The sequence below is a fragment of the Eleutherodactylus coqui genome, chromosome 8 (genome assembly GCF_035609145.1).
Source record: "Eleutherodactylus coqui strain aEleCoq1 chromosome 8, aEleCoq1.hap1, whole genome shotgun sequence".
Lineage (NCBI taxonomy): Eukaryota > Metazoa > Chordata > Amphibia > Anura > Eleutherodactylidae > Eleutherodactylus > Eleutherodactylus coqui.
The window spans coordinates 37,922,635-37,935,232 of NC_089844.1; positions in this window are offsets into that span (position 1 = coordinate 37,922,635).

A 12,598-nucleotide genomic window follows, 5' to 3' on the forward strand; every position below is an offset into this window, starting at 1 on the left:
ATCAGCACAAGGGATGTCCCGATAAATTTCACAAGATATGGGGATCTTGGCTCAACTTGCACCAAACACTATAAATGACTCTACAAAAAAAGGGAGAAGATACCCCTTTTCTCTTGTCTTCACAAACAAAAAAGAAACATTATATAAATGCAGTATGCATGTTACTTGTGCTAATTTGTTAATATTCTGAAAAACAAAGTAAAAAAAAAAAGTATACAGCAAGTCACAGCAATGTACTGCACAGTATATATAAAGAGTATGCCTCAAATACACAACCAGCTACAGAGACAATTACTATATAGAGGCTTACATGTGTAAATATCCCGAGTCCAAACAGGAAATATATATAACAGTAAAAATACCAAAAGATGACTATTAGAGATGAGCGAGTATTGTCCTTAGCGAGTACCTGCCCGCTTGGAAGAAAAGATTCGGGTACCGGTGGTGGGCGGGGAGCGGCGGGGTGGGAACAGAGGGGAGATCTCTCTCCCCCCCTCCCCCCCCCCCCCCCCCGCTCCCCCCTGCTCACTCCAGCAATTCACTGCTCACCCCCGGCGGCACCCGAATCCTTTCTTCCGAGTGGGCAGGTACTCGCTAAGGACAATACTCGCTCGAGTAATTGTCCTTAGCGAGTATGCTCGCTCATCTCTAATTACTATATATAAATACCCCAAACAGTACCAGCACATATGCAAGGGAAGATACTTAGGAATGGATCTGGGAAACACCCTAATGCATGTTTTGTTACCTTCTGCAGGGGAAATCTCGCCATAGATGCAATCCAGTGGGAGAGTTGTCCTATATAGATAACAACAGATATCTAATAATAATAGAAACAAAGTAACCCCATATACCAAGAACCCAAAAAGGATACAGAATTCTAATATAGAAAAAGTAAAATGAAATATGAAAAAGAAATAGTAAATACTAGAGATGAGCGAGCACCAAAATGCTCGGGTGCTCGTTACTCGGGACGAAATTATCGCGATGCTCGAGGGTTCGTTTCGAATAACGAACCCCATTGAAGTCAATGGGCGACACGAACATTTTTGTATATCGCCGATGCTCGCTAAGGTTTTCATGTGTGAAAATCTGGGCAATTCAACAAAGTGATGGGAACGACACAGCAACGGATAGGGCAGGCGAGGGGCTACATGTTGGGCTGCATCTCAAGTTCACAGGTCCCACTATTAAGCCACAATAGCGGCAAGAGTGGGCCCCCCCCCTCCAAACAACTTTTACTTCTGAAAAGACCTCATTAGCAAAGCATACCTTAGCTAAGCACCACACTACCTCCAACAAAGCACAATCACTGCCTGCATGACACTCCGCTGCCACTTCTCCTGGGTTATATGCTGCCCAACCCCCCCTGCACGACCCAGTGTCCACAGCGCACACCAAACTGTCCCTGCCCAGCCTTCAGCTGCCCTCATGCCACGCCACACTCATGTCTATTTATAAGTGCGTCTGCCACAGGAAAAGCAGGCACACACTGCAGAGGGTTGGCATGGCTAGGCAGCGACCCCCCCATAAAAGGGGCGGGGCGATAGTCCACAATGCTGTACAGAAGCAATGAGAAATCCAATCTTGTGCCACCTCCATCTGGAGCTGCACACGTGGGCATAGCAATGGGGAACCTATGTGCCACACACTATTCATTCTGTCAAGGTGTCTGCATGCCCCAGTTAGACCGGGCTTTTTAATTCATAGACACAGGCAGGTACAACTCCCTATTGTGAAGTCCCTGTGGACCGACAGCATGGGTGGCTCCCTGGAACCCACCGGCGGTACATAAATGTATCCCATTGCAGTGCCCTACTCAGCAGAGCTAACGTCAGATACAATACAGGTGGGCTTCGGCCCACACTGCATGCCCCAGTCAGACTGGTAATATGTACCTTAACAGTAACCTTGTTGGTGGTAATGTGGTGGTGACTGCGGACCTGGTAGCGCGGTTTTATGTAGTTGGTTTTCGGAATGTGGCCAGGATTAAGTGGGCCGTGGCGCGGGGATGGTGGTGGTGCTCTCTTGTTGTGTCGTTAAAGGTGAAATTCTTGGACTGCCACCAGACGTACCAATGCAAAGGTATTTGCCAAGAATGTTTTCATTGTTGGAGGAGGAGGGGGATGTTTTGGAGGCACTATGTGTCCTCTACACGTGTCTGTTGTTATATGCACCTTAACAGTAACAGCGTTGGTGGGAAATGGCCTCGCCGCCATCATGTCTTTGTGAAGCCTCTGTTTCCACACCCCAGTGACATACCATTAGCAGCGGTATAGGCAGAGCCCAGAATTATTAACATTTCAGCGGTAGCATTAGAGACAGGCCCCACTAACATATCACTAGCAGCAGTATAGGGGGAGCGCAGTCTTAGTTCCATTTCAGTAATAGTAGCACTCAAGACAGGCCCCAGTAACATTCCCATTGCAGCAGTTTAGGGAGATAACAGTCTCTTTCACATTTCAGTAGCTGCAGTATAGACAAGGCCCCAGTTACATTTATGTAGCTAAAGTGTAGGCCAACCCCACACACCTTTCTGTACCATGAGTGCAGGCGAAGAACATAGAAATTACTATGATTACACTGTAGGTGAGGGCCCAAAAAAATTGGTGTACCAACAGTACTAATGTACCTCAGAAAAAATTGGCCATGCCCAACCAAGATGGCAGGTGAAACCCATTAATCGCTTTAGTTAATGTGGCTTAAGTGGTAACTAGGCCTGGAGGCAGCGCAGTTTAACGAAAAATTGGTTCAAGTTAAAGTTTCAACGCTTTTAAGAGCATTGAAACGTATAAAAATTTTTAAGAAAATTTATATGAGTGAGCCTTGTGGCCCTAAGAAAAATTGCCTGTTCGGCGTGATTACGTGAGGTTTCAGGAGGAGGAGCAGGAGGAGGAGGAGGAGGAATATTATACACGGATTGATGAAGCAGAAATGTCCCCGTTTTGGATGGTGAGAGAGAACGATGCTCCATCCGCGGGTGCAGCCTACGTATTGTTTAGGTATCGCTGCTGTCTGCTGGTGGAGAAGAAAAGTCTGGGGAAATCCAGGCTTTGTTCATCTTTATGAGTGTAAGCCTGTCGGCACTGTCGGTTGACAGGCGGGTACGCTTATCTGTGATGATTCCCCCAGCCGCACTAAACACCCTCTCTGACAAGACGCTAGCCGCAGGACAAGCAAGCACCTCCAGGGCATACAGCGCGAGTTCAGGCCACGTGTCCAGCTTCGACACCCAGTAGTTGTAGGTGGCAGAGGCATCACGGAGGACGGTTGTGCGATCGGCTACGTACTCCCTCACCATCCTTTTACAGTGCTCCCGCCGACTCAGCCTTGACTGGGGAGCGGTGACACAGTCTTGCTGGGGAGCCATAAAGCTGTCCAGGGCCTTAAAAACTGTTGTACTGCCTGTGCTGTACATGCTGCTCGATCTCCGCACCTCCCCTGCTACCTGGCCCTCGGAATTGCGCCTTCTGCCACTAGCGCTGTCGGATGGGAATTTTACCATCAGCTTGTCCGCCAGGGTCCTGTGGTATAGCAACACTCTCGAACCCCTTTCCTCTTCGGGAATGAGAGTGGAAAGGTTCTCCTTATACCGTGGGTCGAGCAGTGTGTACACCCAGTAATCCGTAGTGGCCAGAATGCATGTAACGCGAGGGTCACGAGAAAGGCATCCTAACATGAAGTCAGCCATGTGTGCCAGGGTACCTGTACGCAACACATGGCTGTCTTCACTAGGAAGATCACTTTCAGGATCCTCCTCCTCCTCCTCCTCCTCCTCAGGCCATACACACTGAAAGGATGACAGGCAAGCAGCATGGGTACCGTCAGCAGTGGGCCAAGCTGTCTCTTCCCCCTCCTCCTCATCCTCCTCATGCTCCTCCTCCTCCTCCTGAACGCGCTGAGATATAGACAGGAGGGTGCTCTGACTATCCAGCGACATACTGTCTTCCCCTGGCTCTGTTTCCGAGCGCAAAGCAGCTGCCTTTATGCTTTGCAGGGAACTTCTCAAGATGCATAGCAGAGGAATGGTGACGCTAATGACTGCAGCATCGCCGCTCACCACCTGGGTAGACTGCTCAAAGTTTCGAAGGATCTGGCAGATGTCTGCCAACCAGGCCCACTCTTCTGAAAATAATTGAGGAGGCTGACTCCCACTGCGCCGCCCATGTTGGAGTTGGTATTCCACTATAGCTCTACGCTGCTCATAAAGCCTGGCCAACATGTGGAGCGTAGAGTTCCACCGTGTGGGCACGTCGCACAGCAGTCGGTGCACTGGCAGAGTAAACCGATGTTGCAGGGTCCGCAGGGTGGCAGCGTCCGTGTGGGACTTGCGGAAATGTGCGCAGAGCCGGCGCACCTTTACGAGCAGGTCTGACAAGCGTGGGTCGCTTTTCAGAAAGCGCTGAACCACCAAATTAAAGACGTGGGCCGGGCATGGCACGTGTGTGAGGCTGCCGAGCTGCAGAGCCGCCACCAGGTTACGGCCGTTGTCACACACGACCATGCCCGGTTGGAGGCTCAGCTGCGCAAGCCAGCAGTCGGTCTGCTCTGTCAGACCCTGCAGCAGTTCGTGGGCCGTGTGTCTCTTATCTCCTAAGCTGAGTAGTTTCAGCACGGCCTGCTGACGCTTGCCCACCGCTGTGCTGCCACGACGCGCTACACCGACAGCTGGCGACGCGCTGCTGCTGACACATCTTGATTGTGAGACAGAGGTTGCGTTGGAGGAGGAGGAGGGTGCTTTAGTGGAGGAAGCATACACCGCCGCAGATACCACCACCGAGCTGGGGCCCGCAATTCTGGGGGTGGGTAGGACATGAGCGGTCCCAGGCTCTGACTCTGTCCCAGCCTCCACTAAATTCACCCAATGTGCCGTCAGGGAGATGTAGTGGCCCTGCCCGCCTGTGCTTGTCCACGTGTCCGTTGTTAAGTGGACCTTGGCAGTAACCGCGTTGGTGAGGGCGCGTACAATGTTGCGGGAGACGTGGTCGTGCAGGGCTGGGACGGCACATCGGGAAAAGTAGTGGCGACTGGGAACTGAGTAGCGCGGGGCCGCCGCCGCCTCCATGATACTTTTGAAGGACTCCGTTTCCACAACCCTATACGGCAGCATCTCAAGGCTGATAAATTTGGCTATGTGGACGGTTAACACTTGAGCGTGCGGGTGCGTGGCGGCGTACTTGCGCTTGCGCTCAAACACTTGCGCTAGCGACGGCTGGACGGTGCGGTGTGAGACATTGCTGGATTGGGCCGAGGACAGCGGAGGTGAGGGTGTGGGTGCAGGCCAGGAGACGGTAGTGCCTGTGTCCTCAGAGCGGGGATGGATCTCAGTGGCAGGTTGGGGCACAGGGGGAGAGGCAGCGGTGCAAACCGGAGGCGGTGAACGGCCTTCGTCCCACCTTGTGGGGTGCTTGGCCATCATATGTCTGCGCATGCTGGTGGTGGTGAGGCTGTTGGTGGTGGCTCCCCGGCTGATCTTGGCGTGACAAAGGTTGCACACCACTGTTCGTCGGTCGTCAGGCATCTCTGTGAAAAACTGCCAGACCTTAGAGCACCTTGGCCTCTGCAGGGTGGCATGGCGCGAGGGGGCGCTTTGGGAAACACTTGGTGGATTATTTGGTCTGGCCCTGCCTCTACCCCTGGCCACCGCACTGCCTCTTGCAACCTGCCCTGCTGCTTCCCTTGCCTCCCCCTCTGAAGACCTGTCCTCAGTAGGCGTGGCAAACCAGGTGGGGTCAGTCACCTCATCGTCCTGCTGCTCTTCCTCCGAATCCTCTGTGCGTTCCTCCCTCGGACTTACTGCCCTTACTACTACCTCACCGATAGACAACTGTGTCTCATCGTCATCGTCCTCCTCACCCATGAAAAGGTCTTGAGACAGTTGCCGGAAGTCCCCAGCCTCATCCCCCGGACCCCGGGAACTTTCCAATGGTTGGGCATCAGTGACGATAAACTCCTCTGGTGGGAGAGGAACCACTGCTGCCCAATCTGAGCAGGGGCCCGAGAACAGTTCCTGGGAGTGTTCCCGCTCCTGAGCATGTGTCATTGTAGTGGAGTGAGGAGGCAGGGAGGAAGGAGGAGCAGCAGACAGAGGATTTGGATTTGCAGCAGTGGACGGCACAGAACTGTGGGTGGACGATAGGTTGCTTGAAGCACTTTCTGCCATCCACGACAGGACCTGCTCACACTGCTCATTTTCTAATAAAGGTCTCCCGCGTGGACCCATTAATTGTGCGATGAATGTGGGGACGCCAGAAACGTGCCTCTCTCGTAATCGCGCAGCAGTCGGCTACGATACACCTGGATCAGGAGTTCGGCCTGTGCCCACACCCTCACTTGGCCCTCCGCGTCCTCAGCCGCGTCCACGTCCTCTAGGCCTACCCCTACCCCTCAGCATGCTGTATTACCAGTGATTTGATTTCCCAGGCAGGAAATAAATTGGCGCAAGAGTGCTGTTAAACGTAGCTGGCTGCGTATGATTTATTTACGTTCTGCACCCACCACACACGTACCCAGAACGCTGAGGACTGTCAGAGGCAGGCCAAATAGAATGTTTCCCTTTTTTTTTTAAAGAAAAGGCCCACTGACTATATTCAATCAATAATATGTGTCTTCTGGCCCTGCCTACACAATTCTGTCCCTGTAGTATTACTGCAGGGCGCAATGCTCTGCACAGCCAATTTTGAAAAAAAAAAAAATGCAACACTGCTAACAGCAGCCTGCACAGTACTGCACACGGTTAAATGTGGCCCTAAGAAGGACCGTTGGGGTTCTTGAAGCCTACACTCACTCCTAACACTCTCCCTGCCTAACCACCACTTCTGTCCCTGTATAATTACTGCAGGGCGCAATGCTCTGCACGGCCAATATACGAAAAAAAAAAATGTGCACCACTGCAAAAGGCAGCCTCCACAGTACTGCACACTGTTAGATGTGGCCCTAAGAAGGACCGTTGGGGTTCTTGAAGCCTACACTAACTCCTAACGCTCTCCCTACAGCAGCTCCGGCACCAGCAGCACTGTCCCTCAGCTATCTCACAAGGCATCTGTGGCGAGCCGCGGGAGGGGCCGACTTTTATACTCGGGTGACATCTGATCTCCCCAGCCACTCACAGCAGGGGGGTGGTATAGGGCTGGAACATCACAGGGGTAAGTTGTAATGCCTTCCCTGTCTTTCAATTGGCCAGAAAAGCGCGCTAACGTCTCAGACAGGAAACTGAAAGTAACCCGAACATCGCGTGGTGCTCGTTACGAGTAACGAGCATCCCGAACATGCTAATATTCGCCCGAGCATCAAGCTCGGACGAGTACGTTCGCTCATCTCTAGTAAATACATCATAATTATGTAAACATGAATGTAAGTTCATATGACACCAATATAGAAATAGACAAATATAATATGAACACAAAAATATACATTCATGTCACGCTCATTGTACAAAAATCACAAATGTGCAATGAAATAGTGCGTGAAAAAGAAAAAATAGAAAAATATAGAAAATCTAATAAATCATTAATAGGGTAAATATGAACATAAAATCATGTGATGCCAATATGAGAAATAAATAAAAGTAATATGAGGACCTAAAAGTAAGAATATATCATATAAACTCTTGTTTTAATAGGCCAGGTGTTGGTGTGGTGTGGGGGACGGGGAGGGGGTTTAAAACAAGTAAAACATTAACGTAAGGGGAATGAAGTTTCAGTGCAAAATTCACACATCAGCGCCCTTTTTAAGGGAACATAGTTTGTAGGGCTAAAAAAAGACCCATGTCCATCCAGTTTAGCCTATTACCCTACCTTCCCACCAATGTTGATCCAGAGGAAACAGAAAACCCAATGAGATAGAAGCCAAATTTCCTCATTTAGGGTGCCTACTAGAGATGAGCGAACACCAAAATGTTCGGGTGCTCGTTATTCGGAACGAACTTCCCGCGATGCTCGAGGGTTCGTTTCGAACAACGAACCCCATTGAAGTCAATGGGCGACCAGAGCATTTTTGTATTTCGCCGATGCTCGCTAAGGTTTTCATGTGTGAAAATCTGGGCAATTCAACAAAGTGATGGGAATGACACAGAAACGGATAGGGCAGGCGAGGGGCTACATGTTGGGCTGCATCTCAAGTTCACAGGTCCCACTATTAAGCCACAATACCGGCAAGAGTGGGCCCCCCCCCCTCCCAACAACTTTTACTTCTGACAAGCCCTCATTAGCATGGCATACCTTTGCTAAGCACCACACTAGCTACAACAAAGCACAATCACTGCCTGGATGACACTCCGCTGCCACTTCTCCTGGGTTACATGCTGACCAACCGCCCCCCCCCCTCCCCCCCACAGCACACACCAAACAGTCCCTGCGCAGCCTTCAGCTGCCCTCATGCCACACCAGCCTCATGTCTATTTAGAAGTGCGTCTGCCATGAGGAGGAACCGCAGGCACACACTGCAGAGGGTTGGCACGGCTAGGCAGCGACCCTCTTTAAAAGGGGCGGGTCGATAGCCCACAATGCTGTACAGAAGCAATGAGAAATAGAATCCTGTGCCACCGCCATCAGGAGCTGCACACGTAGGCATAGCAATGGGGAACCTATGTGCCACACACTATTCATTCTGTCAAGGTGTCTGCATGCCCCAGTTAGACCGGGCTTTTTAATTCATAGACACAGGCAGGTACAACTCCCTATTGTGAAGTCCCTGTGGAACGACAGCATGGGTGGGTGCCAGGAAGCCACCGGCGGTACATAGAAATATCCCATTGCATTGCCCAACACAGCTGAGGTAGTAATGTCGTGCATAATGCAGGTGGGCTTCGGCCCACACTGCATGCCCCAGTCAGACTGGGGTTCTTTACAAGTGTACAGATGTATTAAAAACTCCGTGTGCACCTACAGCATGGGTGGCTCCCTGGAACCCACCAGCGGTACACAAAAATATCCCATTGTATTGCCCAACACAGCTGAGGTAGTAATGTCGTGCATAATGCAGGTGGGCTTCGGCCCACACTGCATGCCCCAGTCAGACTGGGGTTCTTTAGAAGTGGACTGGACACAGATGCATTTACAACTCCCTGTGGACCCACAGCATGGGTGGGTGCCAGGAAGCCACCGGCGGTACATAGAAATATCCCATTGCATTGCCCAACACAGCTGAGGTAGTAATGTTGTGTGTAATACAGGTGGGCTTCGGCCCACACTGCATGCCCCAGTCAGACTGGGGTTCTTTACAAGTGTACAGATGTGTTAAAAACTCCGTGTGCACCTACAGCATGGGTGGCTCTCTGGAACCCACCAGCGGTACACAAAAATATCCCATTGCATTGCCCAACACAGCTGAGGTAACGTCAGCTGTAATGCAGGTGGGCTAAAAATTAATTTGATTACACTGTAGGCGAGGGCCCACAAAAATTGCTGTATCAACAGTACTAATGTACATCCCAAAAATTGGCCATGGCCAGCCAAGAGGGCAGGTGAAACCCATTAATCGCTTTGGTTAATGTGGCTTAAGTGGTAACTAGGCCTGGAGGCAGCCCAGTGTAACGAAAAATTGGTTCAAGTTAAAGTTCCAATGCTTTTAAGCGCATTGAAACTTATAAAAATTGTTCAGAAAAATTATTTGAGTGAGCCTTGTGGCCCTAAGAAAAATTGCCCGTTCAGCGTGATTACGTGAGGTTTCAGGAGGAGGAGCAGGAGGAGGAGGAGGAGGAATATTAGACACAGATTGATGAAGCAGAAATGTCCCCGTTTTGGATGGTGAGAGAGAACGTAGCTTCCATCCGCGGGTGCAGCCTACGTATTGCTTACGTATCGCTGCTGTCCGCTGGTGGAGAACAGAAGTCTGGGGAAATCCAGGCTTTGTTCATCTTGATGAGTGTTACCCTGTCGGCACTGTCGGTTGACAAGCGGCTACGCTTATCTGTGATGATTCCCCCAGCCGCACTAAACACCCTCTCCGACAAGACGCTAGCCGCAGGACAAGCAAGCACCTCCAGGGCATACAGCGCTAGTTCAGGCCACGTGTCCAGCTTCGACACCCAGTAGTTGTAGGGGGCAGAGGCGTCACCAAGGATGGTCGTGCGATCCGCTACGTACTCCCTCACCATCCTTTTACAGTGCTCCCGCCGACTCAGCCGTGACTGGGGAGCGGTGACACAGTCTTGGTGGGGAGCCATAAAGCTGGCCAGGCCCTTAAAGACTGTTGCACTGCCTGGGATGTACATGCTGCTCGATCTACGCACATCCCCTGCTACCTTGCCCTCGGTACTGCGCCTTCTGCCACTAGCGCTGTCGGCTGGGAATTTTACCATCAGCTTGTCCGCAAGGGTCCTGTGGTATAGCAACACTCTCGAACCCCTTTCCTCTTCGGGAATCAGAGTGGGCAGGTTCTCCTTATACCGTGGATCGAGCAGTGTGTACACCCAGTAATCCGTAGTGGCCAGAATGCGTGCAACGCGAGGGTCACGAGAAAGGCATCCTAACATGAAGTCAGCCATGTGTGCCAGGGTACCTGTACGCAACACATGGCTGTCTTCACTAGGAAGATTACTTTCAGGATCCTCCTCCTCCTCCTCCTCAGGCCATACACGCTGAAAGGATGACAGGCAATCAGCCGGTGTACCGTCAGCAGCGGCCCAAGCTGTCTCTTCCCCCTCCTCCTCATCCTCCTCATGCTCCTCCTCCTCCTCCTGTACGCGCTGAGAAATAGACAGGAGGGTGCCCTGACTATCCAGCGGCATACTGTCTTCCCCCGCCCCCGTTTCCGAGCGCAAAGCAGCTGCCTTTATGGTTTGCAGGGAATTTCTCAAGATGCATAGCAGAGGAATGGTGACGCTAATGATTGTAGCATCGCCGCTCACCACCTGGGTAGACTCCTCAAAATTACCAAGGACATGGCAGATGTCTGCCAACCAGGCCCACTCTTCTGAAAGGAATTGAGGAGGCTGACTCCCACTGCGCCGCCCATGTTGGAGTTGGTATTCGACTATAGCTCTACGTTGTTCATAGAGCCTGGCCAACATGTGGAGCGTAGAGTTCCACCGTGTGGGCACGTCGCACAGCAGTCGGTGCACTGGCAGCTTAAAGTGATGTTGCAGGGTGCGCGGGGTGGCAGCGTCCGTGTGGGACTTGCGGAAATGTGTGCAGAGCCGGCGCGCCTTTACGAGCAGGTCTGACAAGCGTGGGTAGCATTTCAGAAACCGCTGAACCACCAAATTAAAGACGTGGGCCAGGCATGGCACGTGCGTGAGGCTGCCGAGCTGCAGAGCCGCCACCAGGTTACGGCTGTTGTCACACACGACCATGCCCGGTTGGAGGCTCAGCGGCGCAAGCCAGCGGTCGGTCTGCTGTGTCAGACCCTGCAGCAGTTCGTGGGCCGTGTGCCTCTTATCGCCTAAGCTGAGTAGTTTCAGCACGGCCTGCTGACGCTTGCCCACCGCTGTGCTGCCACACCGCGCGACACCGACTGCTGGCGACATGCTGCTGCTAACACATCTTGATTGCGAGACAGAGGAGGAGGAGGAGGGTGCTTTAGTGGAGGAAGCATACACCTCCGCAGATACCACCACCGAGCTGGGGCCCGCAATTCCTGGGGGTGGGTAGGACGTGAGCGGTCCCAGGCTCTGACTCTGTCCCAGCCTCCACTAAATTCACCCAATGTGCCGTCAGGGAGATGTAGTGGCCCTGCCCGCCTGTGCTTGTCCACGTGTCCGTAGTTAAGTGGACCGTGGCAGTAACCGCGTTGGTGAGGGCGCGTACAATGTTGCGGGAGACGTGGTCGTGCAGGGCTGGGACGGCACATCGGGAAAAGTAGTGGCGACTGGGAACTGAGTAGCGCGGGGCCGCCGCCTCCATGATACTTTTGAAGGACTCCGTTTCCACAACCCTATACGGCAGCATCTCAAGGCTGATGAATTTTGCTATGCGGACGGTTAACGTTTGAGCGTGCGGGTGCGTGGCGGCGTACTTGCGCTTGCGCTCCAACAGTTGCGCAAGCGACGGCTGGACGGTGCGCTGAACTACACTGCTGGATGGGGCCGAGGACAGCGGAGGTGAGGGTGTGGGTGCAGGCCAGGAGACGGTAGTGCCTGTGTCCTGAGAGGGGGGTTGCATCTCAGTGGCAGGTTGGGGCACAGGGGGAGAGGCAGGGGTGCAAACCGGAGGCGCTGAACGGCCTTCGTCCCACCTTGCGGGGTGCTTGGCCATCATATGTCTGCGCATGGTGGTGGTGGTGAGGCTGTTGGTGTTGGCTCCCCGGCTGAGCTTTGCGCGACAAAGGTTGCACACCACTGTTCGTCGGTCGTCAGGCGTCTCTGTGAAAAACTGCCAGACCTTAGAGCACCTCGGCCTCTGCAGGGTGGCATGGCGCGAGGGGGCGCTTTGGGAAACACTTGGTGGATTATTCGGTCTGGCCCTGCCTCTACCCCTGGCCACCGCACTGCCTCTTGCAACCTGCCCTGCTGATGCCCTTGACTCCCCCTCTGAAGACCTGTCCTCCTGAGTAAGCGTTGCACACCAGGTGGGGTCAGTCACCTCATCGTCCTGCTGCTCTTCCTCCGAATCCTCTGTGCGCTGCTCCCTCGGACTTACTGCCCTTACTACTACCTCAC